Source organism: Pteropus medius, unplaced genomic scaffold (genome assembly GCF_902729225.1).
Source record: "Pteropus medius unplaced genomic scaffold, Ma_sr-lr_union100, whole genome shotgun sequence".
NCBI lineage: Eukaryota > Metazoa > Chordata > Mammalia > Chiroptera > Pteropodidae > Pteropus > Pteropus medius.
The window spans coordinates 3,011,127-3,022,624 of record NW_024342644.1 but is presented as its reverse complement, the minus strand read 5'-3'; positions in this window follow the sequence as shown (position 1 = coordinate 3,022,624).

The following is an 11,498-nucleotide window of genomic DNA, read 5'->3' as shown; positions in this document are numbered from 1 at the left end:
AGATCTTTGTCTCACAGCTCTCAAAAGTAACCAACCCTGTCAACACCTTGAATTTGGATTTCTAGCCTCCAGAAATGTGAGACAATCAATTTCTGTTGTTTAAAGCAGAGGTCCCCAACCTTTTTGGCACCAGAGACCGTTGCTTCTCTGAGAACGTAATGCCTGATAGATAATTCGAGGTGGAGCTGAGGCAATGATGCTAGCGCTGGGGAGCGACTGCAAATACAGATGAAGCTTCACTTGCTTGCCCGCCGCTTGCTTCCTGCTGTGCGGCCTGGTTCCTAACAGGCCACGGACCGGTACCGGTCCACGTCCCGGGGGTTGGTGACCCCTGGTTTAAACCACCAAATCTATGGTACTTTGTCAAAGTAGCCTTAGCAAACTAATACATCATCCTCCCTCCCATGAAGTCAGACAAGTCCTGTCCCCACATATCAAGCAAGGCAATCAAAAAAAAAAAAAATCAAAGTATGAACAAAAATCCTGGGGTAATTTGCACTTTGTATTTTAAGTAATTTGATCCACCTGCAAACCAAATTTACTGTATATATACAATATATTTTTGCACAGACACTTGTAGTGTCAACAATAAAACCCTGTTGCAGGCTGAAAACAATAAAAACAATCCATGTGCTCTTTTGGTCTGGTCACTGAGAGAACAAAATATTAGCATTATTTAGAAATAAAAATTATTTCGTACTTCATTAGTCGATTCTATATTTCTAAGGAATTTTTATATAGCATCTAATCTTGTAAAACTTAGTTCATCACCCAGCAGTTGACAGTGATGTGGAATAGTTGGTAGTGTGTCCTTCATCATGTTGCCTTTAAGATTTTTACAGGTTTGGGGATCATTATTATTTATTCCTGCACTTTAAAATTAACCTAGTGTGCCTAGTGTGTCATTATGATCTTTAGCCTTTACCATTATCAAAAAGACAGTGTAAGAACAAGAGGCTACTCACAGGACTGTGCACAGGTACAAGCCTTATTTCATTGTATCTAAAAGGTAACATGAAACATGACTGAAAATATGTATAAATTTTCACCTCCAGCTGAGAAAATTTATCCCACTTATAAGAGTATATTTAAAAGTTTTCCCCAAATCAAACTACATGCACCCCAAAAAGACACCCTCTTCTTTCCTCTATTGCACCCTCAGAATTAATGCACATGGTAGACGCCGTTTTTAGAGTTACCTCTTCTGATCTACTGGGTGCGGAAAGAACAAAAATGACTTCACCTCTCACACTCATGTGCTCTTCCTCCACATCAGCTCTGCGGAGCTTTGGACAAAAGTGGCAATCCAAAGAAGTACAGAACTAAATGGTGTTGGGTCAATTGGATACAGATAAGGCAAAACATAAGAGTATATCCTTATCTCACAAACCAAATTATTTCCTAGACCAGAGCCTCTTTTAAACTTTAAAGTGCATCAAAAGATGTTGTAAATTGCAGACTTGAGGAGGTCTGGGATGGGTCCTCACATTCTGCATTTATAAAAAGCTCTAAGGTGACGTTGATGCTATGGTTCGTGGAACACATTCTGAGAAGGAAAGATCTAGATATATAGATTTGTAATTATTAGAAAAAATGTAGAGTACATTTTATAATTTGAGAGTTAGAACTTTCTACAAGAGGTTTAAAAAAAGACAAACAGGTTTAAATGCATAAAACTTTAAAACTTCTATATGATGAAAACTTCTGTATAATAAATAAAGTTGAAGAACAGTAAGAAACTGATAACATATACAACAAAAATTTCTTTTCAGAATATATAAAGAACTCCTTCAAATCACAAAAAAAGGTAGAAATCACAGGAGAATTACAATTTACCAATAAACATGAAATTACATCAAGTTTACTAGTAATCAAGGAAATGGAAATTGCAACCACATGAGATATTTTCTATTCACCCAGTTGTCAAAAATAAAAAATAATGTTAAGTTAGCATTTTATAATCTGTTATTGTGAATTTTAAGGCACTACAGCTCCAAAAAAGGGAATATGTATGTAATTGTAGATTTCATCGTAAAGATGAGGAAACTGATGCTTAGAGACATGAAACGATTTGTCCAAAATCACTTACTGTAGCAACTAATCTAGAATGGTTGCTTCCTAGCAGGCAGTTTTGTTTCGGAGTTAAGAGATATTAGAGTTATTAGGGAGATATCAAAACGTTTCAGTGGCATACTGCAATTCATAAAACAGCAAGACCTATCATTCTATCCCATTTATCATTGTTGGCAACTGTGAGAATGTAGATAGAATTCAATTTAGTTTTGATAATATCTTCTTTTTATGTATATTCACAGCATAATTTATGTATATATATCTTGTGATCATACTGTGAAATAACTGTATAAAATATTACATAAAAGTATTTATTAGCATTATATAAAGGTATTTTCACTTTTAAAAAATACACAATTTTAATGATTTCTTAATGGTTTATCATATGATAGGATGTCATAATTTATTGAAAACATCTCCAACATTGAACATTTGGCCATGTCCCCCTCTTCCTTGCTTTTGCTATTCCAAATACCATCTTGATAAACAAATAAATCTGTGTTAGCAACTAGGATATTAGGATATTATTTCTTTAGGATAATCACTGAAAAGTAGAATGTGAATCAAAGAGTGGAAACATTTTAAATCTTTTGACATACATCAGGAAATTTCTTTCCAGAAAAACTATGCCAATTAAGGCACATACCGTCAATGTATGAATATTATTATTTTTTAAATAAATAATGTGACTCCTGAAAAATTTGTTGTTCAAGTGTTTCGGTTGTTAATTACTAGTGGGGCTAAACACTTTCACACATTTATTAACCCATTCTCTGTGAGAATTTTCTATCCATTTCTTCTGCCTCTAATTGCTGTTGCATTTCAATGTCTTTTTTGCCCATGTACACTTTTTACATATTTAGAATATTCATTTTTGATGTCTAACCAAATTGTACACCTAAAACTAATATAAAATAGTATTGAATATCAATTTTGATTGAAAAATTAAAATTAAAAAATTCACTTTTGTCTGTCATATTTTGGTTAAGTATTTTCTTCCCACATTTTGCCTACTTTTCTTATCTCTAGTTTAATCCATTTATTGGTTGGTTTAAAAAGGAGCAACCAGTTTCCACTAACTCAAACTTGCTCCTGACTTAAAACCTTTTGTTTCCTGATCACTTTCCTCTCAAACAACGCAGGAGCCTTGTTCTACTCTGAGCTACTCTTATGAAATCAGTGTTTTAGTTCGACATCTCCTGAATAGTTAGACAAAGGCACCCATATGCTTGTATTCCCCAGCTTCTCCCCCTTGCTATTCTTGAGAATAGATTATAGTTATCTGTTCTGCCAAATACCAAAGACACACTGTCTCCTTTGGAGGGTCATCTCTAGGTCATTCTCATGAAAGGAGGAGGTTAAGTTGAAGTGAATGTGACAGCCAGGGAGCTGGTCTCAAAATAAGATATGAGTCCCTGGGGTCAACTCACCAGGGTGCCTACAAGTATCTGGAGAAGTAAAAAGGTCTCTTCAAGGACAGAGATGGAGTTAGCAGCAAGGGTCCTTTAGAATGAGTGCCCCCTACTCTGCATCCTGTGAACTCTACCTCTCCAGAGACAATGTCTGAAGGGGTCATGACCCATTCTTTTACCACAAAAGACAGACTTTTCCAGTTCTCAGAAGAATGTGAGGCTGAGGTATGCGTCTCCTCCAAGTTCATTGCCCTGTCTTCTCTCTCTCCTGCCCCTCACAACTTAGCGGGGGTCAGTGGGAGTGGGTCTGACTAATAGATTTGAATCATGTAACCTTCTGAAAATGCTAATGAGAAAGAGAAGGGCCCCAGGAAGCATCAAAATGCTGACATGATTAGGGATGTGTTTGAACCTGTGCAGAGTAATGTGGCATATTTATCAGGCAATTGTCCATGCATGCTGGGTCTCCTTGAAGATGCAACGAGCACATGAGCTCATGGATGTCATGAATCTTGTGTTTAATGGGAAGATTATTATAAGTTTAAGTTAAAATTTTGTTCCACCATCTACTACATGTTGTTCAAATAGGCACAAATCTGCTTTATTTTTGAAGGTTGCTTCTAGAGGAAGGAATGGTAACAGATCGAGAAAGTCAATACTTGACTTTTGTTTCTTACACCTTCTCTTTGCTTTATACACTTTTTGCATTTTCTGGCTCGATTCTTTCTTTGCCCAAACCATTTCCCACTATCTAATAGAATCATAGATTCATAGAATTGAGAATTGAGAATTGAGAAGGATCTTGGAAACCATATGACCCAACTGCCTCATTTTACAGTTAAGGAAACTAAAGCTCAATGAGGTGAAATGAGCTGCCTAAGATCACACTTCTAGAGAGTGGCAGATTCCCCCAACCAGAATGTCCTAGCCACCAGGTTACCTACAAATTATCACAGCTCCCTTGACCACTGCTCTGTTCTGTTTTCCCTCAGCACTTAAAGTATATGTAGCCGAGATGTCCCTGTAACACACATGATATGATGGAGTCCTTCTCTGGCTGTTTCACAAATACGAGCAAAAACAAATTTGCATCTTGAACAGTCCCCAGATATCATTCCACCCTGTACCCTCAGGTTCCTAGCTGTGTTTTGCCCCAAGAATTATGTTATTCTCAGCAGGCAGTGCTTCTGCACACAGGTCTTACCTTCCCAGTTAGGCTATAAGAAATTGAAAGACAAGTAGGACCAAGTCTTTTCATATACATTGTATAGAACCCAATCATGAGTTACATATATTTCTTAAAGAATCCAGAATCTTTCCCCTTCTTAATCCTCCCTTTCAAGCAAACAAAATATATGTGCATATATTTTTACACAGTGAAGGCAGAGTAGAGGAGCTAAAATCTCAGGGCTATGTAGTAAGACAGACCAGAGTTCAAATTCTATTTTTGTCACTTACCAGCTGGGTGAACTTAGATAAATTACTTTATCTATTATGCTTCTGTCAACTCGTTTACAATGGGATAATAATAGCAGTACCTACTTCATTAGGTTGTCATGAGAATTTATGAGAACTTATTTTTGCGTGCTGTAAGACATCTGTATACACACACATGCACACATGCTCACATACATACACACAGTATATAAAGTATTTAGCATAGTGCCTAAAGTCAATGCTCAGCAAAGGTTAATCATTATTATACATACAAACTAAAAAAAAAAATTAAACCTATTACTCATATGGCTAATTGGCTTATTGAATGACTAAAATCCATGTGGAACAAACAGGAGATGGCTTTTATTTTCTTTCCCAACCATAGCCTTCAAACACACTTCTTCAAATATTTCCTTTCTCCCTTTGACAGCCTCACACTTCTGGCAGGTAATCCTGAACTCCATGAGGTTATTTGCTTGGAGGCACACCCTCTAGGCCCCAGTACTCCCACTGGGCTGATAGATCATTACTCTTAATTCCCTTTTTCAGTGAATTCTAGGATTTTGTTTAAATGGCCTACATGTATTTGTGGGGTGGGTGAGGGTTAAAGGATGGACCTGGAGATGCTTAGCCCCTAGAAGAGAATCCTGGCAGCCCCTTGGCTACTGTCCTGTGATGTGGAGGTGCTCAGAGCCTATTGTCCTCAGCTTTGGAGTGATAGGCAAATTCTAAGGCAACAGGAAACATTTCATTTCACATTCTTTCACACGTTTCTTCTGGGGACCAGCTGAGAAAGGATGCTTTTCTCTAAGAGTTACTGCAGCACCTTCTTCATCATTCTCTGGAGAAAAAAAACCACAAATCTCTGATTTCCTGGGAAAGATGGCACAGGAAGAGGTGAAGTGTTTAAGAGTTTTACCCTTTAATACAGTCCCATTGCCGTCTTACTTTTTTCCACCTGAGAAGTTTCTTCCAACCTAATTCTAACCCATTTCACAGTCAGAAATCTGTGAACATCTTGCTAATTTGTTATCATAGCCTCAGTGGTTTATGTAATAAAAAGCGCTTCACAGCTTAAGGATGCAAGGCTTTGACACAGTTTACTTATGCGTGAAGTACCAGAGCCATCCTGGTGTCATCTCCCAAACTAAAAACATCATTCATTCATTCAGCACATATTTATTGTTTACTACGAGCTAGATTTGAAGGCTAAAACAGTGTTTAAGATGCACAAAGTCCATGTGAGAGCTCATAGAACTCCTAGTCTAGAGTCAGACAATTAACAAATAAATCATTGTAAATAGTGACAAGGATATAATCAAAAAGTTGTTACTTCAGAGAATAACATTAAGACCCACTTTACATCTATTTCCAGGAGATGACATTTAAACTGAGAGATAAAGAAGAAATGAAACCAGCCCAATGAAGAGCAGAGTGAGGGAGTTCTAAGGCACAGGTTATAGCATGGGCAAAAGCCTGAGGAAGAAAAGCACTTGGCCTGCTTGAAAAATTTAAGAAAGACCTGTGCAGCCGGAGTACAATGAGTGACAGTGAACAGCTATGGAGAAGGCTAAGCTGGGCAAGGTATTATAAACCACAGTACGAAATTTGAAATTCTAAGCATAAAGATAAGCCAGGGCTGGGTTTGGAACAGGAGAATGCCTTATCCTGCTTTTGGACATTGCAGCAGGCTTAATTGTGGCCTCCCAAAAGGATATTTCCATGTCCTAACCCCTAGAATCTGTGAATGTGACCTCATTGGGAAAAGAGGTCTTTGCAGAGATCCCTTTGCAGAACTCTATAGAGTCCTGCTGTCTTCACAAAAATTTCAAGATTGAAGCATCTCCAGTGGGCCCTAAATCAAATGACAAGTGTTTTATTAAAGAGACAGAAGAGAAGACACAGAAAGAAAGAAAGAAAGAAAGAAAGAAAGAAAGAAAGAAAGAAAGAAAGAAAGAAAGAAAGAAAGAAAGAAAGAAAGAAAGAAAGAAAGAGGGGAAAATAGAGAGAAAGATTCAAGTTACACACCCAAAAGCCAAAGAACGCCTGGAGCCACCAGAAACCTTAGAATTTCAAAATTGCAAGGAAGGATTCTCCCCTAGAGCCCTCAGAGGAAATATGGCCCAGCCAACACTGGTGGCTTCTATAGAGCCTCCTCAGAGTGCTGATGATTTGGTGATTTGAGCAAGCAATTCCAAATTTAATCACAGAAGGTTAGAACTAAGAATTTTCCAAAGAGCTTCCCAAAGCTTAACTGTATCTCTAGCTTATCCAAAAGAATTAAGAACTTTTAATCCATCTGCCTTGTGCATACTGCTGAATAATTGTGAGATAAAAACTCATTTTATCTTGGAACACTGATAATAAGAATACATGTGCGTGTACGTTTATGTGTGTGTATGTCTGTGCATAAGTTTGTGATATATCCATATGAGTATAAGCATATATGCGTGTGCATATATGAGCATGTGTGGGTATATGTGTCTGTGTGTTGTATGTATGTGTGTTTGTTTTTTTCATTTTTTACGCCTACAGCACCTGGTATTCCTAGGTGGTCTCCCATCCAAATACTATCCAGGCCCGACCCTGCTTCCGTGTATGTGTGTTCTGATAGAGTTTGAAGGGACTAGACCAGCATTTTTATTCACTTTGAGTATTTGAGTGGGTTCTTAACAAGGATGTCTCTTCAGAAGGTGGTAGGAAATAAATGGACCAGAACAAAGGAGAAAGGACATATGACTGAAATATACCCAGCAAAAGAGGTGATTCACTAACCATTAGTCTTTCCAACATAGTAACTCTTTAAAGAAATCACCACATCTACAATGTCATGCTCTCCCTACTGTTTTGTTTCCTTTTTTAAAATTAGCATTCTTTGAGCAATATTCAGTTTGACGGCTGAACTGAAATCTGCAATAAATGGAATCCAAGCAAATGAGCTCAGACTATTACACAAAGGCGGGAGTAGAGGAAGGAGAGGATGAGATGAGGGAAATGTGCAAGGACGATGTGACAGAAAGAGGAGGTTTTGGCTCCAACTTTGTTGCCATAGGCAGAGAATCTCCATAGAGTTCTGCTGTCTTCACAAAGATGTTTTTTACTTCACCCGACAGTCATTTTTGTCAGCCCTCCATCTCCGGCCTGGGGCTGAATCCCACGGCATACATAAAAAGCATGCCAGGACTGGAGGATTCCCCACCCTGGAAACAAATCCAAGGCTTTCGCATTCTGTGGCAAAGCACTGACTGAAAAATGCTTCCCAGTCACCCTTTCTCATTCCTTTCAGGCCACTGGTCACAGCATTTGCCAGCTCCAAACTCACTTTTTGTCCAAAGACTCAATACACCTATTGAGAGTGTGCTCAGGAATGGCCTTTCCTCTGTCTCTTTCTGCTGCAGCCAGGCAGAAAGCCCAGCAGGCTCTGTTTCGTGAGCTGAGCCCCAACCCGGGGAAGGACCAGGCCACATGGGGATTTCCCCTCATCTGCATTCAGCTCTCTTGCTTTGTATGCTCGTCCTCTGCCATGATAGTGTCCTGTTTACTTAGATCCACCTGTGCACAGCACTGTGCTGAGTATTGAGAGAAATGGGATAAAGAGCATAGGAATTTCAAGTTGTGGTAGGATTCCAAATAGCAACGTCCAGAAATCTAGTGTAGGTGAAAAATTCCAACCACCAGGTACCACCAGCAGGCATCTTTCGAAAGGGGATCTTCTGCTTACAGCCTGTAGGCAAACTGTTTTTGTCATCTAGTTTCTCTAGAATGTATAGTTGAGGTTCACCTAGCATCTACTTGTTATTTTTGTTTGTACTTTGGATGAATTCCCCTTTTCACTGATTTATATCTCCTCTCACCCCTCTCTTCTCTCTAGAATCACTCCCTTCCAATTTGCAGTGTTAAAGACATATCTTTATTCATGGTAGTATGAACATATACAATTATTGATAAACATCGTGAGATTTTCCTCGTGTGTGTGTGTGTGTGTGTGTGTGTGTGTGTGTGTGTGTGTGTTGATATACATATTTTTTTACAAAACAGGGTCCATGCTATATAAGTGAATTTCCTTGCTATTTGTTCTCTCACTTAACAATTCATCATGAATATTGCCCCTGGGGAATGGATATAGTTCTAACTCATTCTTTTTGATAGATGCATTATGTTCCATGGTTATGTGACTCTCAACTTATTCAATTGTTCCTCTACTAATGGTTGTTGAGGTTGCTTCCACTACAAATACTGCCACTATGAACAATGTTGATGGAAAGTCCTTGTTTATATGTCCTTAAGTGTTGAGTTTGTGTTTCTATAAGATAGCTTCCTTGGAGTGGAATTCCTAAGCCAAGTATATGTATTTTAATTGAGGTAGATTTTGTTAGATTATTTTCCAACAAGACTACTGTGTTTCCCATTCCCACAAGCAGTAAATGAGAATGCTCTTTCCCCCATTTTCTAGCCAGCATTGGGTTTTAGTGATATTTTTAAATTTTTAGCTAACAGTTGACTGAAAAAAATTTTAATTACACTGGCACATCAATTTGCATTTTCCTGATTACTAGGAAGATTGCTCATTTTTTCAAAGATTTATTGGCCATTTGGATTTTTTCTTCTACGAATTGCCTACATATGCCCTTTGTCCATTTATCTATTAAGAGGTTAAATGTATTTTACAAGCGAGTATGAGCTCTTCTATATTATGGATGTTAACCCTCTGTCATATTTCTCCCAGCATGTAATTTATCATTTGCCTTTCTTTTTTCACATAAGTAAATGTTAGTTTATATATGCTTATCTTTTATATGTTTTAAGACTTTTGTCTGACTTAAAAGGTCTCTTCTCTACTTAGACTCATCTAATATTATTTTATATTTTATTCTAAAAATTTCTACTCCTTTTATAAAGTATTTTTTAATTTTGAGAATTTTTCTATATGGTATGAAAGGGGGATACAAATTCTTTTTTTTTTTCTTGATGAACAACAATTTTGCTAGCACTATCTTCTAGCTGTTAAACTGAAATACCACCACTCACATATTTAATAAGCTTTTGTCTCTATTCTGTTCCACTGATCTATTTGTCTTTTCTCATGCCACTATAACCCTAGTAAACATTTATGAACCCAACATAGGAGCACCTAAATATATAAAGCAAATATTGCCCAATATAAAGGGTGAGGAAGACTTTAACACCCTATTGACACGAATGGACAGATCTTCCAGACGTAAAATCAACAGGGAAACTAAGGGCTTAAATGATATTCTAGACCAGGTGGATTTAATCAATATTTTTAGTGCATTTAATACCATAGCAGCAGAATATACATTCCTCTCAAGTGAACATGGAACATTCACATGTTAGTCCACAAAACAAGTCTCAGTAATTTTAAGAAGATTGAAATCATATGAAGCATTTTTTTCAACCACAATAGTATGAAACTAGAAATTAATTACAAGAAAAAAATACACAAACACATGGAAGCTACTAAACAATGAATGGGATAACAATGAGATCAAGGAAGAAATCAAAAGATATCTTGAAAATGAAAACACAATGACCCAAAACCTATGGAACATAGCAAAAGTAGTCCTAAATTTATATGAATACAGGGAAATTCATAGCAATATAGGCCTACCTGAAGAAATAAGAAAAATCTCAAGTAAACACTTAAAGGAACCTTACATCTAAAGGAAACTAGAAGGGGAAAAAAGCAAACAAAGCCCAAAGTGAATAGAAGGAAGGAAATAATAAAAACCGGAAAGGAAATAAATGAAATAGAGTCTTTAAAAAAGTATAAAAGATCAATGAAACCAAGAGCTGTTTCTTTGAAAAGATAAACAAAATTGAGAAACCAGACTTATCAAGAAAAAAAAAAAGAGAAAGGACCCAAATAAATAAAATCAGAAATGAAAGAAAACTGACAACTGGCTCCACAGAAACACAAAAGATTATAAGAGAATACTACTAGCAATTGCATGCCAACAAATTGAACAATCTGGAAGAAATGGATACCTTCCTAGAAAAATACAATCTTCCAAGATTGAGTCGAAAAGAAACAGAAAGTCTGAACCAACCGATTACTACTAATGAAACCAAATCGGTAATCAAAAAACTCCCAACAAACAAAAGTCCTGGACTGGATGTCTTCACAGTAAATTTTACCGAACATTCAAAAAAGAATTAACACCTATTTTTCTCAAACAATTCCAAAAAATTCAAGATAAGGGAAGGCTCCCAAACTCATTCTATGAAACAACCATTGCCCTGATTCCAAAAGCAGGCAAAGACCTTGCAATAAAAGAAAATTATATGCCAATATCCCTAATGAACATCAATGCAAAAATTCTCAACAAAATATTAGCAAACCAAATTCAGCAAGACATTAAAAAGATCATACATCATGATCAAGTTGAAATTAATTTTGGGACTCAAAGTTGGTTCAATATTCACAAATTAATTAATGTGAACACCACATTAACAAATTGAAAGATAAAAATCATGTGATCATATCAATAAATGCAGGGAAAGCATTTGAAAAAATCCAGCATTGATTTATGATAAAAACTCTCAGCAAACTGGGAA